We start from the raw sequence: 17,582 nt of genomic DNA, 5'->3' as shown, positions 1-17,582 counted from the left end.
TACAGGTTACTGAGTGGTGATCTATGCCTCATACAAAGCATCCAAGAAATGGACCTTTTGCACATCTGCAGAATGAATAGCATCAGAACCACTAGATCCAAGGATTTAAATTTTGCTTGTGACATAAATAAGACACATTGGTGAGAAAGACGTGTCTTAGAGGATCCACATGCTCTGGGGCAGACTCCCCAGCCATATGAATCAGAGTCTGTCCCTAACACTATAAAAGCATAACCTTGACCAGTGGATGGAAAATCATAAATTCACCCCAGTGAGTCTTCCCCCCATGTCGCTGCTACCCAAACTAACATTCCCCCCACACACATAACCTCTAGAAACTTCCTAACATACATCCTCCTAATAAATGCCCATAGTACACAGGGACACTATTCGGATGGTTGCAAGGCTAGGCTTATAAGGGCCTTGATGGTGTTAGCCTTGTTTATACCTATGACCTATGAACCTAAAATGATGACTATTACACATGACTTTCTAATGCAGATAGTATGTGTTGAGAAGCATTACAGCTGTCTGATGCACAGTGCCACTTGACCATGCATCACATAGCATAGAACATGAGATAAGAAAGGCACAAATTAGTGTTATGTATAGCAAACAGCAGGTACTCACACAGTTGTCAATTTCTAGAGGAATATTTTATTCCATTGGTATATCTGGAAAACACTAAAGAGGCAGCAACACACAAAAAAGTAATATGGAACTTTCCTTTCTGGTGTCAGTGTATTTGTCTTACTATACTATACTCTCTGAAGAGAAAAGTTACATCTATGCATGCCACAGTACAAAACATTTTGAATTAATACTTGCTACTTGACTGCAACACCTCTCGCATAAGCAGCAGTCTGCTTCATCACTGTTAAACCTAGAGCAGCATATCAAAAGGTACCCTTTATTTGACATCTTCATCACTGCATTCTTTACGCCTTAACATTTACCATTCAGCTGACAACTGACAGTTAAGCAAGCAAGTGGAACTAGCCTGTCACTTACCACAATGTACTGTATAATAAAGTAGTCCAATATTTTTCTAGAAAAACATTTGTAATAAGAGGAAAAAACTATCTGATGTACACAATCAATTGGCCATGTTCCACACAGTCCATAAGTAACTCTACATGCATCATATATTATCTGTATGATTTTTGCTGCCTGATTACCACTAACTGAATATCATGGCCCATAGTTGTGGATTAGGTGATGCCTCTTTGCCTACACAGGCATGTACTATGCATGATTCTCATGCATGGCATCCCTTGCTACTGCCACAGGCTGAATATCATCACTGGTGTTAGGAACAGTAGTAGGAGCTGCAGTGTCATCATGCGGCAGTTGTGCACCACATGAACACATGATAATGTTACGCAGAATGCAAAACATGGATAACATCTTATATGCAGTCACAGGGTCATACTGAAGGGCACCCAAAAACTCATCCAGGCAATGGAAACAGGCTTTCAGCAAGACAAATACTTGCTCCATGACAATCTGTGTCTGGAACAGAGCTTTATTGAAGGATACCTCAGCAGCTCCACTGGGATGTTGTCATTAGCCAAGGTTCAACTGAGTAGCCTTCATCACTGCAAGAGAAAGAAGGCAGGGGACACAACAAGAAAAGGGGGATTTACTACTAAGCAGAACATTTTCCAAGCTATATTTATGGACAATACTGTTAATAGAGAAAGTTTGCATTTACCAGCAATGTAACCCTGGGAATGCTACCATGTAAGAAGTGGTGGTAGAGTGAGCTTGTGTGCCAGTTGGGAGAATCATGGATACTTCCAGGATGCTGGGATGATATGCTAATGATGAACGTTCATGCATCACACACTACTTGGTAGCTGACAGAATAGTCGCCCATCCTGTTTTGATGCCACTCATCCCATTCTCCAGGTGGAGTCCTAATAAGAACAATCTGTCATGCCAAGCACCTCAAGAAAGCATATCATTCCATAGAATGCATGCATGGTTCTGGCTTGGTCATAAAGCAACGCTGGCAGGTAACTATACTGATCCATATGTGCAAGAGCATGTTGAAAAACTGCTGAACTATGCTTGAGGTAGAAACCTGTACGATACTCAGCATATCCCCAATGTGTCGCATGGTAAAAATAGTGAAGGATATGCATACCTTGGCATTCAAAAGTATAGGAAGACCATGCATTCCTCCAGTCCTTGTCTCTGGGCCATACAAACCCACCAAACCCATGTTATATCCCTCTCCACTCTAAATCTCTTCAACATTTCTGGGTAAGTAAAGTTAAAATGACTCTTTCTATGTTTATAACTACACAGTCTGAAATGGTGAGCACTGCTGGGCAACTACGGCTTTCGCACAACCAAGACAAGCTGCTTGTAATGGGGAAATTGCTAAGCCATCTGTGACACCAAGAATATTTACAGGCTGCAAGATAGATCGAAAGGTATTTTATGCCAAGATTTGAGGCGGTGTGGAAAGCCCTGAACTGTGAGTAGCAAGCTTTTTATCATAAAAGGAAAGCAAAAAAAGGGAAACCATCTGAAATGTTGAGACCCACTAAAGTGAGTCCCAAAACACAGAAACTGAATGGCCGAAAGATCAGACTTACATATATTAAGTCCAAGATGGCTATTTCTCTGAATATTCCCTTTTCTCTGAGGTATGGTGATCTATGTATGCGTATATATATATATATATATATATATATATATATATATATATATATATATATATATATATATATATATATATTTATGATTGTGGGGCTTGCCTCGATCCCTTCAAAAAGAAGTTTAAAGGACAAGAACAATTTTTGAAATTCACTCTTCTCCTGTGCTTCAGGTTTTTTTTTTGTTTTGTGGCTTGTCGGCACTCTGCATTTTGAGTGCTGAGTGCTGAAAAAAAAACGTTATTTCAGTTCTGCACAACTATTTGATTTGCACTTATACTGACCTGTATAGTGATAATTCTTTGTACTTTTCTGCTTTTTTTTCACATTTTAGCCAAAAAACAGTTATCTGTTTGCATTTTTTAATTTGCTCTGGGCCCTTAGTTTCATAGCTTAATTTGCAGTTGTAGGAAGATTGTGTTTCTGCATTATACTGCACTTCTATATGCCCAAGTAGAATTGCTTGGAAAGGTTAGCTTGTCTGTCTGTGAGTCACCTTGAAATTACTTGCAGCTAGTTGTTATACTAGTTTCTGGTACCTTTTTCTTGTGACTAATAAATGTGTCATTTTACATTAAGGACACTATAACTACAATTCTTGTGAGAGTAGAAAGTTAGCCTGGTATGTGTAAGATGGAAAACGCACGGAGAGGCTTGACTGAGAATTACTTGTTGTAGCTAGTTGTTTGATTTGTTTCCAGTACCTTTTCAATTTTGGGTCACTAAAGTCTGTTTTTACATTAAGAAGATTAGGACTTCTATTCTAATGGCAACAGTAAATTAGCCTGGTCAGTCCAAGATGGAAAATGCAAAAGAAGGCATAAAGTGAGAATTACTTGCTGTAGCTAGTTATTTGATTTGTTTCCAATACCTTTTCAATTTTAGCTAACTTAAAGTGAGTTTTTAAATTAAGAAGGCTGGGACTACAATTCTAGTGAGAGTAGAAAGGTAGTCTAGACTGTCCAGGGAGGCTTAAAGTGAGATTGTTCCATCAGCCAGAGGGCTTTTTAGGGACTTAGTTGGGTGTTAATGTGCACTTGAGAGCTACTTTTGCTGTGCTTTTACATTAAGTTCCAGGATCATCCGTCTTGTGGCAGAAGGTGTTTACCTGGTTTCTTGGTGTTGGGAAGCAAACAATGCAGCAATTGTCTCGTTTAGTTAGACCACCAATTAATCCTTAATGAAATTAACATAGTATATGAGAGATGTATATACATAACCTACTTGGAGGCAGAAATCACACTTACAAACAAATTTGTCAAGAACACACACACACACACACACACACACACACACACACACACACACACACACACACGCATGCACGCACGCACGCACGCACACACACACACACACACACACACACACACACACACACACACACACACACACTGTATTCTTCACACATACCATTCCCCACATGCATAGACCTTCCTATGCTGAGGCAATTAAAAGAAAAGACTGCCTAAGTCATCAAATTGCAACTTTTACCTTCAGCAAAAACTAAAGCACACAACAAAAGCAACACCTAACACTGCATATAAGCCTACACCCATTGATCCCCCAAGAACAAAGCCGATAAGACATTTTATTTAGTACTCTTATTATAGAGGATTCTATTGTATGACACACAGGACCAAGCTGGACAAGGAGAAGATAATGATTAATTGCCTATCTGGAGTTAGGAATTGCAGTATCACACACACACTCAAGTCACCACAGGTACCAATATGATTCTATTACAGTCTATATGAGAGTAAATGACCTGAGATGTACCTCACTGGACTATATGAAAAGAGACAATAGGAATGTGTCTGAATATATGTCACAGATAGATATGTGCCTTGTATTAAGCATTCTATCTTCACCAAGGATGATGCCACATTATATACAGAAAATGACTGATTTTAATAGTTGGCTTAGTTTCTGGTGTCACTCCAGGGTAACACAGTATCTATTAACAAGGGAGGAAATGGTTAACAGACCACTTTGCTTTGCCAAGGATGGTCTGCACCTGTCCACTCTGGGCTTTCAAATATTGGCTAAATTTTTATCCATCGCCTTATAGTCTTTTTTTTTAGGTAATGTCAAAATTACAAAACAACTAACTCAGCAAAAATAAAAAAAATAAATAAATAAAAAATAAAAAGTAAACAACTAAAAGCAACCTTAAGGTATTACTTCTCAATGCTAGGAGCATAAAAAAGAAACTCCACACATTACAAGCTCTGCTTGCGCTAGAGAATGTAGAAATCTGTGCAGTTACTGAAACTTAATTTAAAGCTGAAGAAAGAACTCTGACAGAGGAAGGCTATGGGCCCTTCCACATATTTAGACCAACATCAGCACAGACTGGGGATGAAGGTGGAGGTGCCTTGAGGAAATACAACTCTAAGTTGATTAAACAGGGTGGTGCCCTTGGATTCCTATCACGTAGTCAAACTTTTACAAGTTCGAACCACATATGGTCGAGACCATACGTTCGAATTTGTAAAAGTTTGAGCATTTGAATGGAAATCTCCATAAGCGGAGGTTTCCATTCACTTCAATGTGGTGTGATCTCGGAGTTGGTATATTTAAGTAGTGGGGGTGTGGGGGATGCAGGGGGCTTGCTTACAGCAATTTATTTTTTTGTCCATTGTGTTTTTATTTATTTTTTTACGTAGTTGAAGTTCAGTAACTTCGAACATAATGGTTCAACCATTAGGTGTTCGGAGTTATGGAACTTTGACTATCTGATATAGACCCAGTGCCCTGGAATACATCCACGTCCAAGTCTCCATTGCAAAAGTTCCTCACCATATCCTTGCCATCTACAGGTTGCCAGTTATGACCCACAAACCTCACAACTCTTACCTAGACCAACTATAAGCACTCACTATCCAACCAAATTCCATATTCATGGGAGACTTTAACTACCTCTGTATAGACAGTAAAATGTAGGTTGCCTCTAACTCACAGGTGCAACCTTTCCTTGACTTTAGCAACAAAAACACCATGGACCAGATAGTGCACTCTCCAACCAGAGGATCAAACATATTGGACCTAGTACTCTACTTATCAGTGTGGCAGAACATTGTACCCCTCCCTGTGTCACATCCTCATTGTTGAGGTTGGACAACAGAGCTGCCTCCCTCAAAATAAAAATCAGCCTGGAAAACCCATCTAAACTCATAACAATTAGGAACTATTTTAAAGCAAACTACATCCTATTAAATGACAGTTTGTCAAAATTCACGGTTACCCCAAACCCCAGGAACACAGCTACCTATGCCGAATTATTTACAGAAACCCTGTACAAACATGCAAATGGCTGCATTAATTGAGGCGGCCATACTTACCAGAAGTAAGAGATCTAACACCAAAAACAAACCACACTGGTGGAATCCTTACCTTAACAGGCTATACACCAAAAGAAAAAAAGACATGATGGCCAAAATCAGAAAGAGCAACTCTCATATAGGCAAGAGCTCTCTGATTCAACTAAACAAGAAGATAGGAGGACTAATAAAGACCAACAAGGCCAATTTCAAGGCTAAGATAGCCACGCAGTAAGCTAAGGGGAATCACAAGGCCTTCTTCAGTTATGACAGGAACTTTAAAGGTAATACTCAGCAGTGTCCAGGCTGCAGAACTGGTGGTAAATGGCACAACCTTCACTGACCACGATGACACAGAAAATCTTCTGGCTGATAAATTTAGCTGTAACTTCATATCCACTCCCCCCACTACCCTCTAGTAAAATCCCTCCTAGCATATTCCCTAACTATCAAGAGGAAGCAGGTCCTGCAGATGCTTGCTAAGGCCAAAAACACTGCTTCAGTGGGCCCCAGCAATATCCCTGGTTGCCTCCTAAATAGGCTAAAACATGACCTAACAGGACTACTTGAAGCATTCTTTGACTGCAGTCTCAAAACTGGTTCAACTTTCTTCATAAGGGTGACCTTACCCCAGGAACTACAGACTCATCAGTCTGACAAGTCTAACATGCAAGACTATTGAACAAATTATCATGAAAATTATTAACAAGGACATTGGCAACCTATGGTCACTGGATCCATCCCAGTTTGGCTTTATTATGGGAAGGTCTTGCCTACTTAACCTGGTAGACTTCTTTGAGAGGGACACCATGGCTTTAGATGAGGGGAAAACAGTGCCTACCCCCTACCCTGACATGGCCAACACATTCAAAACAATACCCCACTCAGTTATTGTTGACAAACTCTCAGAACTAGGAATAAATCCCTACATAACTCACTGGATTTCCATCTGGCTCACAGATAGGACCCAAGAAGTCAGGATCAGTGAGACTACCTCCATCAGGAGAATGCTAACCAATGGAGTACCACAGGGAACTGTGTTGGCCCACTTGTATTTGACATCTACTTCTTGGAAGTCAGGGCTAATGTCAAGGGATTGTAGCTCACAAAGTTTGCAGATTACTGTAAATTTGGAGCTATCATAGATTTACCCATGAGACCAACATCCTACAATAAGGTCTAACACAAACAGCTGACTGGTGTGAAAGCCATGGGTTAAAACTCAATGCAAAGATGGCATTATAGTGTCCTTTGGGAAATCATCCACCCAAGCAAATTACTTCATCGATATAACACTATTAAGAGTTGATCTGATAGTTACAGATCTGGGAGTATATGTATACTGTAATCTAGCATTCAACTAAAAGGTAGTCAAGATGGTAAGAAAATAACTTTTTGTCACCTAACTCATAAACAGGGGTGTAGCATCCATGTCCAAGGAAATTAAAGTACCACTCTACTCAGCCCTTATCAGACCTATATTGAGTACAATGCTCCCTTTGGCATGCACCTAACCAGGCACTTGCCCTCAAAGGTTCCTGACCAGGACAATCCAGGGTAAGAATACTCTGCTCTACACAGATCACCTTATGCTCCTATCTCCGTACTCAGACTCCTAAAAGTTACTGACAGACAATCTATGCCAATCATATAAGGCATCATTAGATCAAGCTCTGGTGGATCTCTTGCACATCTACAAGACAAACAGCACCATAAACACTAGATCCAAGGACCTCAACTTTGCCAGCAACATAAATAAATCATGCTGGGTGGACCAGTATATGTCTCAAAGGATCCCTGCACTATAGAAAAGCTTCTTATCTACATGAAGCAGCGCTTGTCCCTTACCTATTTAAAAAAACACCTTGATCACTGTATGAGAAATCACAAATTCATCCTCAGTCTAGACCCCATGGCTCTGATGGACAGAGGTTAACAGTAAGTAAATTAATCCCCAACTAATATATACCCCCCCACATAACCCTTAGCTACCTCCTTACTTACATACATACATACCAGCTTTAAAGTATAGAAAGTAACATATCATTCATTGTATTTTGTTCATGATGTTATGTTACACAGTTGATGTAACATATCTATATTTTATATATATTCTATATATCATTTTAATATATTTATATTCATATATATAGTTATTAAGATCTATATATAGGTTGGTAAGGTTTGAGCACATAGCACTTTAATTTAATAGATGAACAATATAACGCTTTAGTGTTTAGTCCGAGCTATAGCAGGATTAAACCAGTATGTTCCTTTGAAACCAGCTTTAAAGAATAGAAAGTAACATATCATTCATTATATTTTATACATGATGTTATGTTACATAGTTGAGGTAACATATCTATATTTTATATACATTTTATATAACATTTTAATATTTATATATATAGTTACTAAGATTTACATATAAGTTGGTAAGGTTTGAGCACATAGCACTTTAACTCAATAGATGAACAATATAATCATTAGTTTTTAGTCCAACCTGTAGCACAGTGGCCTACGCTCAATTTTGTTTTATACGTTATTTTTCTTATTTCTTGAAAGTTAGCTTGGCTATATGTATAAGAGATAAGCTGTACATATTTACATGTCTTATCTTTGTTTTATATAGGTTTCATGGTATGTTGTATTAACTTAAGAATGTTTAAAATGGTGATGTCAGGATTTATTGTGATACTCTATTTTTTATATACATAACATTGTGTGAAAAGTCAGCTATGACTTTAAAATTTGAAGGTTTTACTAATCAATGAGTTAATTATCTTAATTGAATATAAAGCATACACTATTTAAACTAAGCTCTTTGAGCAAATTAATGAAATTTGATGAAGCGTATGGTACATACGGGAAAGCGCTCATTTTATACTTTTACCTTGGATTAAAGAAGAAACTTTTTATCACTACGTTGTTTGGCTGATTAATGGACTTTGTGAGTATATGCTGCCATTTCGTACTGGATAAACTTGTGTTTTCTTACTACAGATCTGGGAGTATATGTATACTGTAATCTAGCATTCAACTAAAAGGTAGTCAAGATGGTAAGAAAATAACTTTTTGTCACCTAACTCATAAACAGGGGTGTAGCATCCATGTCCAAGGAAATTATAGTACCACTCTACTCAGCCCTTATCAGACCTATCGCTGAGTACAATGCTCCCTTTGGCATGCACCTAACCAGGCACTTGCCCTCAAAGGTTCCTGACCAGGACAATCCAGGGTAAGAATACTCTGCTCTACACAGATCACCTTATGCTCCTATCTCCGTACTCAGACTCCTAAAAGTTACTGACAGACAATCTATGCCAATCATATAAGGCATCATTAGATCAAGCTCTGGTGGATCTCTTGCACATCTACAAGACAAACAGCACCATAAACACTAGATCCAAGGACCTCAACTTTGCCAGCAACATAAATAAATCATGCTGGATGGAGCAGTATATGTCTCAAAGGATCCCTGCACTATAGAAAAGCTTCTTATCTACATGAAGCAGCTCTTGTCCCTTACCTATTTAAAAAACACCTTGATCACTGTATGAGAAATCACAAATTCATCCTCAGTCTAGACCCCATGGCTCTGATGGACAGAGGTTAACAGTAAGTAAATTAATCCCCAACTAATATATACCCCCCCACATAACCCTTAGTTACCTCCTTACTTACATACATCACAATACAGGCATCCAAAGAACTTGGGGACAGAACTGGGTTGGACTGCATGGTTAGGATTATAAATACCCTGGTGGTTGCTAGCCTAGTATAAACCTACGAACCTATGACTTTTACCTTTTATAAACACATGCACATGATTTTGATTGCCATAAAAGCATGGCTGGGAATTGTAAACAGAGTGGGAAAGCTTCCTTTTTTACATAAAATAGTCGCCAAATTTTTGGTCAGTCCTCCTTTACATAAATTCTTCCTAAACTTACTAAACTTGCAGAACCTAAGTGTAGTTACTATCTATGAATCATGTTTGGACTATGTTTAGGTACAGCCAATTCAAACTCCCTCTGTGCCTAAGCATAATGGCTATGAATACTATCCCACTTCCTGCTCAAATAAGTGATGCCTTTGTGCTGTGCATAGATCTAAAATCACGCTGACATGGGTTAAAAAGGTCATGAGATGACAAGAAAAAGGGTCACTGCACATATGCTGCTTTCATAATGTTCTTTCCTATAAACAGAAGGTGAAAGACCAACAATTTAACAAAATATCCATATTCAGAAACCGTTTCTTAAGAATGAAAATGATGAATACATGTCTTAGTGAAAACTTAAAAAAAAAAAAAAAACTCTAACCTGAAAGAGGATCAAATAACATGAAAAATAATGGCCTTAATGAATTCAGTCAAAATTTTACAAGCAGAAATATCACTGGACAAACAGACTTCTTATAACTGATTTCTGTTAGTATACTGAGTAATGAGCATCCAAACACAGCTTTTCCTTGCACAGGCATGTCCACTGCTCCTTACATTCAAACTTCCATCCCAATGTACGAAGTGAGATGTACTCAAATATTAGAGGTCATTACTAAAGAGACTGGGTCTTCAACAGTGACTCCTTCTGCAAGCTGATCCATCTTAGGTCACAGTGTGCCAGTATCTGTATTAATCAAATCCCTATAGAGCACAAACTCAGAATCAAGTGGCAATACTCTTGTGAGTATCATCTAAGCAGACCGAATCATAGTAAGTCCAGTAACCTAGTTCCACCGTCAAGTCCATATTTTCCAAAAATACTGAAAAAACAAATCCAAAGTTTGCCCTAATATGTAAATAGCAATATTAGCTACTTTAATGAAGCAAAAAGTAAAGCTTATGGAATTCCATTTTGCTCAATGCAGGAACTGAAATCTCCCAAGATTAATTATCTGTGGTATTCATGCAACTAGATCTATGTGGATATTATAGTGCTTCTGCATAAGGCCACTAGGTAACTTAGTGGATGGTATACAAGGAGAAATCCACAGTCCCCTCTCACCACAAGCACTTAATTGAAGTTGATGGCTATAATAGCATTCACATGGGTCACCTCAGAATTGGAGGTAAAACATATGGATACTCAATTACTGATACAGTCCTGCCAAAGACTGTGGCTAATACTGAGACTCAGACGAACACATGATGGTAAGTGTGTCCAAAATTGCCATCCAACCAGGTCTCCATAGTAAATGCTAGGTCAGCTGTATGGAAAAAGTCACAGGTAATTCACAACTTGTACAAGAATATTCTGGCATTGATGAGCACAAGTCTGAGCAGGGCCCAAGGAGACGGTCCTGCTTAAAGGTGGAATTTATCAGTTTTACTCCTGCGGAAGCTCCATAAGGTAAGAAAGGTTTATGCACAATTACATTTTCACCTACTAGTGGCAACTGCTGATGCTTTATTTATTTATTTATTTATTTTATTTTACATTTGTTGACTGGGATAGTCCGACTGGATACATGTCCATTTTCAGCGGAGACCCAGGGAGAAAAGCTCCAATCACAACATGCAGAAGAATACAGGAAAAATACAGGAAAAGGAAAGAACATAATATAATACATGTTTAAAGAAAAGTACAGGCAAAAACCATGATATGATACATGTTACAAACAGTATGCAGACACTGTATAGTTGAGCAAGTTAAGCAATCAGACATTATCAGACTTGTAAGTATCTAGACTAATAATTACGGCTCAGTTTGCATATAGCAAAAAATACTGTTTGGCAAAATTATGAAAAAGAAGCTATTCAGGATTAGAGCAAGGGCATAGCCAGTGAGTAATAAAATGTTGTCTGAGACTTTTTTTTAATTGAATTAGTGATGGTGCTAGAGTAAGGTCAGCAGGGAGGGAGTTCCAAGTTTTGCCAACAGAGCTGGCAAACAGGGAGTCCCCCCGCTGAGTTGTTGGTTTTGAATGTTTGGACCAGTAATCTGTTAAATGATCAAAGTGTTCTGAGATTACTATAGGGGCTAATGATGTTTTTAAGTGCAGGTGTGTTTTCAGGTTGATTGAGTACTTTATATGCAACTATAAACAACAAAACCAAAAACCACCTCCAGAGGAAGCCTTAATAGGCAAAAATAGTAAAGTGAAAAAAAGGCTTCCACCACAACAAAAAGTTCATTGAGAAATTCTGTTAAAATGTAGGCTTTAATAAAACAAAGAAATAAAAAGCACAAATTGTGCTATTCAGGTTGCAGGTCAAACAGGATAAGCGCTTTCAGTTAAAAAACCTTCTTCAGATCCTAGTGTGTACACCTGACTTACTGCTGTTAAATAAAGATCCTTAATTGCTCAACCAATCACACACAGCAATCATATGCATGCCTTCCTTAAGCCTCCATTTAATTTCTTAATTAGGCTTCTCTCTTTCAAAATAGGTTTAATAGGAAATACTCTGTTGAGCCCTGGAAATAAATTAGCTCTGAGGTTCATGATCCATTTGCTTTCTTCCTTTTCAGTTTTCCTTAAACTTTCTATTGGTCTTTCCTACATAATAGGCTTGGCACAAATTACAAGTGCCAACGTATATAACATTCTTGGTGTTGCAGTTAGCAAAACCAGAGTACTTATAGCATTTGTTAGTTACCGGATGAACAAAACTGTTGGAACATTTAATGTGGCTGCAAGCTTTGCAAAAGCCACATTTCCAACTATGATGGAATACCTAACAAGCAGAGTACAGAAGGAAGAAATAGGTTAGGAAAGACCAATAGAAAGTTTAAGGAACGAATACTTCGCCATCTGTTAGACATCAAGAATAAAGTGGTAACCAGTGCCCTTTATGGGCATGTGTATGAAAATCCAGGGTATTCATTTAGCTTTATGGTTATCTCAAATGTGACTACTAACCTTCGTGGAGGAGACATTGTCAACAAAACTGAAAAGGAAGAAAGCAAATGGATCATGAACCTCAGAGCTAATTTATTTCCAGGGCTCAACAGAATAGTTCCTATTAAACCGATTTTGAAAGAGAGAAGCCTAATTAAGAAATGAAATGGAGGCTTAAGGAAGGCGTGCATATGATTGCTGTATGTGATTGGTTGAGCAATTAAGGATCTTTATTTAACAGCAGTAAGTCAGGTCTACACACTAGGATCTGAAGAAGGTTTTTTAACTGAAAGCGCTTATCCTGTTTGACCTGCAACCTGAATAGCACAATTTGTGTTTTTTATTTCTTTGTTTTATTAAAGCCTACATTTTAACAGAACTTCTCAGTGAACTTTTCGTTGTGGTGGAAGCCTTTTTTTCATTTTACTATTTTTGCCTATTAAGGCTTCCTCTGGAGGTGGTTTTTGGTTTGGTTGTTTGTGCTTGTTTTTCTACCTTAACACCTCACACAGTCATTATTTGTTACTGCTTTGGTGTTAACACTGTATTTTGTGATGGAAAATGGTTGGAAAACTAATACTACTTTTAATGCAGGTATGCACAATCCTTTATTTGATATCAATATAAAGACTGGTGTGAATCAGGAACTGATTACAAACTGTAATGAAGAATTTGATAACATCTTTAGAGAAGTTGAGAATGCAGCCTATAAGCTCAAGAGGCTGTGATGGCAGCGATTTCACATGGAAGCGTGTCTACATCACAATGTGATACCGAGGGGATTAAGAATTAGGTGTATGCCCAGCTATGGAAACACCTACCCAGATCTCCTGGCCAAATGGCAGGAGATTAACATAGAGACAAGCTTCCGATACATGCAGCTGCTAATAGACTACTTTAAGCCACATGAAGATGAGGTTTCTGCTCTTATTGAATGTAAGCAAAAGCAAATGGAATCTATGCGATTACCCAATAGCTGCTTGTTTAAGCTAGAAACCCTGCAAGATAAATTGGAAACCTATGAGAACAAATTGAAAAATATAAAAATTAACAAACTAAAGAGAGATTATTTTGATTTTACTAACGGTCGCCTGTTTGAGTGGCCGAGGGATAGGAGAGCACCAGATAGAAAATAACGCTCTGACAACATGGGGAATGTACCTGTGACACGCAGGACTGTTTCTAGTGTGAATATACATGCTGAAGTACATAGTAATATAAACACTAATGGGCAACATCCTGAATTAGCCTCTCACAATGCTCCTAACAATAGGACTAATGGTAGTATAGTTAACAATGACTCTGGTATGCTCGGGGTCATTACATCGCTAACGGAAAATGATAATGCAGCGAATGTAGACACTGCGTCAGCAGGAAGCATTCAGCCTTCAAGTGAAATAGTTCCGAGCGTGATACCAAAGAAGGGATCTGTCCAGGCACCTTTGTTACAGCAACAACCTTTTTTATTAACACAGAAAAATGTCGGGAGATCCAGGTCAGAAAGCAGAGAGAGGAAAAAGAGAAAGGTAACTTAGGAACCTCAATGAGCTTAGATGAATTGATTTCTTTGGTAATTAAATATCCGATTATGAGCTGACAGCTACCCAAAAGAGTGTTCTGCAAAGAGGCTTGAGCTTTATACCCTCAATACGTTCTGACCTGAGTGAGTTAGTGACAGACAAGGTGCTTTGGTAGGAACGTTACGTTGAAGTGTCTTTTTGACAATGAAAATACCGGTACAAACTATACATCATCTGTGTTGAAAAAAACAAGTTCCTTTGTCCCTTGTAATCATCTCACTGTGGAGATGTTCTTACGGTTATGTGAGAATGAGGTGTTTGAACGGAGGTCAAATGGAAAAAGTAAACACTATTACAATTTAACACAGGATGAGTTTCAGGCATTAAAAGAGTTGCAAACAGTGAAAGAAATTATTTGCAGGCCAGCTGACAAAGGAGGAGCTTTAATAGTGATGAATTCAACACAGTATGCCAGGAAAATGCAGGATATGTTAAGCCATAGTGATAAATACCACAAAATCAAGAAGTATCAAGTAGACAGATTGATTTCCTCAGTAAAGAATGTCCTGTATGACAAATTAATGACTAGAGCAATTGATAAAAATCTATGACTTTCTTGAAATGGTATATCCAACTATACTTGTTATCAAAGGGTTGCCTAAGATTCATAAGAACAGTGTTGACCCACCTCTGAGACCAATAGTTTCGAGGAGAGGATGCGTCACTGAGCCCATTTCAATCTATGTGGAAATCGAACTCAAGAAGTTGTTGCCTTTCGCACATACTGTCTTGAGGGACACTGGTCAGCTGCTGGAGAGACTGTATGAAAGAATGGAGCAAGAAAGCTCCATAGACAACCTCATTTTGGTGACGATGGACGTCAACAATTTATTCACTTGCATACCCAATGATCTAGGAATAGAAGCAGTAAGGGACTTTGCCTCTCATTTTGAAGTAAACATGGATGTGAATCTAGTATGCAGCTTCCTGGAATTGGTCCTGAAGAGCAATGTGTTCATCTATGGTGAGAGCTACTATTGGCAGAAATGGGGGGGTAGCCGTGGGCACCCCCTGTGCAAACAGCTATGCCAATATAGTCCTAGCTGAATGGGAAAGGCAATGGGAAATGGATACGAAAAATGAATGGAAGGAATGCATCATCTTTTACAATAGGTTTGTGGATGATGTTATATTCCTATGGAAGGGCAGTATGCAACGCCTAAATGATTTCGTCAACTATTTAACAAGTACGACTAGCTTTCTAAGATTCGAAGTGAAAACTTCAGCAAATGAGAATGAGTTCTTAGACGTGAGAATTTCAACGAATAAAAGCAAAGGAATCGGCACCACTATATTCAGGAAACCAAACTGGAGGAACCATATGATATACTACAATAGCATGCACCCGAGACATGTTTTTCAGAATATTGTTGAAAATCAAGTGACCAGGATATCCAAGCTCTGTACTGACGATGATGATTTTCTGCAGGAACAAGACAAACTATTATAGAATTTTGCTTCAAGAGGCTATAATGAAAAACAATTAGTCATGAGTAAAGGCAAAGTAATGTCCATTCGATACAACAAAGGGCAACCGTACTACTCGAAACGGAAGCAGAGTGATGTAAAGAAAGGTGGGAACAGCAACAGTCTCAGATGCATGATGACCTACAGCACTGACTCCTTTGATGTCCGTGAAACCATCAAGAAATTTTGGCCAGTCTTAACTGCTGACAATAAAATTAAGAGAATTGTAGGGGAAACACCTAAGTTTGGTTATAAAAACAAGAAGAACTTAAAGGATTTATTGTGCAACTATGACGGAATACCTAACAAGCAAAGTACAGAAGGAAGAAATAGGTTAGGAACTTGGAAATGTGGCTTTTGCAAAGCTTGCAGCCACATTAAATGTTCCAACAGTTTTGTTCATCCGGTAACTAACAAATGCTATAAGTACTCTGGTTTTGCTAACTGCAACACCAAGATTGTTATATATGTTGGCACTTGTAATTTGTGCCAAGCCTATTATGTAGGAAAGACCAATAGAAAGTTTAAGGAACGGATACTTCGCCATCTGTTAGACATCAAGAATAAAGTGGTAACCAATGCCCTATATGGACATGTGTATGAAAATCCAGGGTATTCATTTAGCTTTATGGTTATCTCAAATGTGACTACTAACCTTCGTGGAGGAGACATTATCAACAAAACTGAAAAGGAAGAAAGCAAATGGATCATGAACCTCAGAGCTAATTTATTTCCAGGGCTCAACAGAGTAGTTCCTATTAAACCTATTTTGAAAGAGAGAAGCCTAATTAAGAAATGAAATGGAGGCTTAAGGAAGGCCTGCATATGCTTGCTGTATGTGATTGGTTGAGCAATTAAGGATCTTTATTTAACAGCAGTAAGTCAGGTCTACACACTAGGATCTGAAGAAGGTTTTTTAACTGAAAGCGCTTATCCTGTTTGACCTGCAACCTGAATAGCACAATTTGTGCTTTTTATTTCTTTGTTTTATTAAAGCCTACATTTTAACAGAATTTTTCAGTGAACTTTTCATTGTGGTGGAAGCCTTTTTTTCATTTTACTAATTTTTATTATATTCAACTATAAGTTGGTTTTATTGAAGTAGGCTCGGTAATTCAAGCCACCTTAGCAGATTTAGGTTATGACAGTGGTGTGTCCTAAATGCTGTGCCTGTGGCAAATCTAGCAATGTGGTTATAACAGCTTGAGAGCTTTTTAAGGTCAGATTTGTTCAGATTGGTAAATCGAGGGGAGGCATAGAGAAGGGTAGAGAGTAGGTGGGAATGAGCAATGGCGGTTCTAGCAGGTGAAGTAAGAAAAGGTTTAATTTTGAATAGGGAGCCAAGTTTTTTATTGATGGTTTTGATAGTTTCACTCAGATGAATATCAAATTTAAGGTTATTATCCACTATGATGCCTAAGAGTTTAGTTTGGGCTTCTGGGGAGATAATCATGCCATTATTAGATTTAATGGTAAAGAATAGTGGTGAGGACCTGCGAGTCGGGGTAAACAGTAGCAGTTTTGCTTTATTAGGGATTAATATCAGATGATGATTAGAGAGCCAATTTTCCAGAATATTAAAAGTATTCTGGGACAGTGTTAATAGCTCTGCCTGGGAAGTGGCAGAGCAGATTAAAGTGGAGTCATCTGCATATTGAATGCAAGTTGCTTCTGGGATGAAAGAGTGGAGGTCATTAATAAAG

Source organism: Protopterus annectens, chromosome 7.part0 (genome assembly GCF_019279795.1).
Source record: "Protopterus annectens isolate FY-2018-M chromosome 7.part0, PAN1.0, whole genome shotgun sequence".
Classification (NCBI taxonomy): domain Eukaryota; kingdom Metazoa; phylum Chordata; order Ceratodontiformes; family Protopteridae; genus Protopterus; species Protopterus annectens.
Note: the sequence above shows the minus strand (reverse complement) of the source record.